The sequence below is a fragment of the Microtus ochrogaster genome (genome assembly GCF_000317375.1).
Source record: "Microtus ochrogaster isolate Prairie Vole_2 chromosome 14 unlocalized genomic scaffold, MicOch1.0 chr14_random_1, whole genome shotgun sequence".
Lineage (NCBI taxonomy): Eukaryota > Metazoa > Chordata > Mammalia > Rodentia > Cricetidae > Microtus > Microtus ochrogaster.
The window spans coordinates 5980003-5982804 of NW_004949096.1; positions in this window are offsets into that span (position 1 = coordinate 5980003).

Sequence of the window (2802 nt, forward strand, 5' to 3'; positions counted from 1 at the left end):
AACTTAATCTAAGCAACTGATTTTGCCTGGAGGAGTTGGGGAACCATAACAGAAGATTTATCATTTCAAATGAGTTTTTTTTAAATGATTTATTATGTATACAGTATTCTGCCTGCATGTATGCCTACAGGCCAGAAGAGGGCACCAGATTCATTGTAGATGGTTGGAAGCCACTGTGTGGTTGCTGGGAATTGAACTCAGTATCTCTGGAAGAGCAGCCATCTCTCCAGCACTCAGATGAGTTTTTAATGAGTTAATGAGCAGGTGTTTCATAGGCAAAAAAAGGAGGTGCGGGATTTTTTTTTTTTTTAATATCTGCTTTTCAAGACTGGGGAGGTTAAAAGTACTGGCTACTCTTCTGGAGGACCTGGCTTGATTCCCAGTACCTACATGGCAGTTCACAACTGGCTGTAACTCCAGTTCCAGGTGATCTGACAGCCTCTTCTGGCCTCTGCTGGCACCTGGCATGCACATAGCGCACAGACACACCTGCAGGCAAAACACCTATACAGTAAGATAATAAAATACCTTATTTTTAAAAAAGCAAATAAAAACTCTACTTTGCCGTATTTATTTTTAATTATTTTGCAGTGCTGGGGATTCAAACCCAGGGCTCATACTAGATGAGATTCTATCTGTGAGCTATACCACACCACACACACACCGGCTTATTTAAAACATGAACAATTGTTATTCTAAACTTTTGATCCTTCTTGGAACAGGTTTGATTAGGCATGATTTGAAGCAGACGTGAGACTCCGTCTTTAGTAAAGACATCCTTCTGAAGATCATCGATTCATTCAGAATGCCTTTAAAATTCAGTTGTACAGCCCTTTTCCTTCTCTCTTTCTTTCTTCCTTCCCTCTACCCCCCTTTAATAAAAATTCACATTCAATCTCAAAAATTCAATTGTACATAGTTTTATAAGTTTAAAAGATTTGCTTACCTGTATCAGAATATCACATTGTACCTTATACATGTATATAATTATATCATGTTAAAATATTCAGTGATGATATTCATAGACATCTAACAGTTGAGAATAAACTTGTCTTGATTTTAGGTTAGAAAAAATGTTAATCACAGGCAAAGAAACATACGATGATAGGAGCATCATTAAAATACTAAAAATTTCCTTGGCATCTCTTCTCTGATTTATGTGGCATTAACAAACTACATAATGTTGCAAGAAACTATAAAGATTTTATTGGCACTTGTTTGGGTTTTGCCAGTGAACTCACCCTGAGTACCTGTTGTGGGTATCTCAAAATGAGTTCCGTAAAACATTTTACAGCAATGCCACTCCATTTCCTACATTTTCCACAGAGACAAAAATTTAGCGCTCACAACTTTTAAACATAACAGCTAGGTGTGAAAACTTGTCTCATTTAGACTCCAGCTCTCACGGCTGGTGGAAGAAAAGGTACTTCTCAGCGGGTTCTGAGATTTGGCAAATTCCTTCCCCCAAGGAAACCACTTTTCAAAGGTACCCTCGGTAAGTGCTTACTAGATTAACATAAAACTGGAAAGGTCACGTGTGTCCACACCTTCGAATTCACTTGTAAATAACCACTACTTTCTCTGCTTCCCTACCCGCGAGCCAGGCTCCTGGCGTCACAGGTGCGGTAGGGCTTACAACTAAAGACTGCAGAGAAACAAAGGACGTAGGCGCCAGAGGGAAAACAAAATCAGTCTGGGAAGGAAGAGCAGATCTAAAACCAGATACTACTGAAGTCACCGAGATAGTGTGTTAACTTCAGTAGGTCTTTCGCTACGCCTGTCCGATTTGCTTAAACCTCGGTGTTAGTCTTTATCTTGAGGGATAGATCTCTTTGCTAAGCACATAGGTGTTAAGCCAATATGGATTTTAAAAGAGAGGTAGACATTAAATCCAAGCTTCACGGTTACTTTTAACTTTCAATTTTTGGCTCTCTAGCCAAACGACTTCTTATGATCCCTGAATTTCATTACTCACAAGGAGAAAGAGCTTTAACAGGCACACCCTCTAAGTCATTAAATTACCCACACCACATAGCTTGGAAGTCAGATAAGGCAATGTTTGGGTAGAGTCCTGCAGAGATTACAAATCTTGAGCAGAAAACCCCAACACAGAGTGCATAGTGAGTTCAAATGTGTTGTAATTAAAGTCATCCAGATGGTAGTTGGATTAATCAGTGATGCGGCAGTATTTATCTTGGGATACAAGATTCTGAACTCCAGAGTGAGAAAATCCCCAAGGTGGGGGTGGAGACAGTTAATAAGCACCCCTGGGAAAGGCCCATTCAGCGAGGGCTGGAAAATTCGTTTGAATTTGAATCAATTTGAATAGAAATCTCCCCCAGGAAGCAGGAATAGAGAACCAGATCCTCTAAGACCAGCAAACTTTGGGCAGGAAGCGAGTACTGCAAAGCAGCAGCCAGTCGTCTGCGGTTTGGGGCGCAGAGAAAGCAATCACGGGAATCGAGTGTTTGTGCTCCTTCAAAGAACCCCGGAGGGTAGAGTAACGAACTCCAGGCGTAGCGTTGGCAAGCCTTTCCCGCTCCGCACCCACGCGGGTGCTAGAGGGCGTAGGCCTCGTCTCCACCGCCAGGGCATCCACAGAGCAGCCCTCGTCCGGCCGGCCCCCGAGTCCGCTGCCCAGAGCGCGGGGCGCCGAGGGGGCGGGGCGATGAGCGGGCGGAGGGCGCGGGAGGTGCATCCTGGGAAATCCAACAACATGGGGCGCCTGGGCTGCGGGCGCTCTGGCCGCCGCGAGTCCCGGCCGCAGGCGCCGCCGTTCGCCTGACGTCCGAGCCGAGGCCC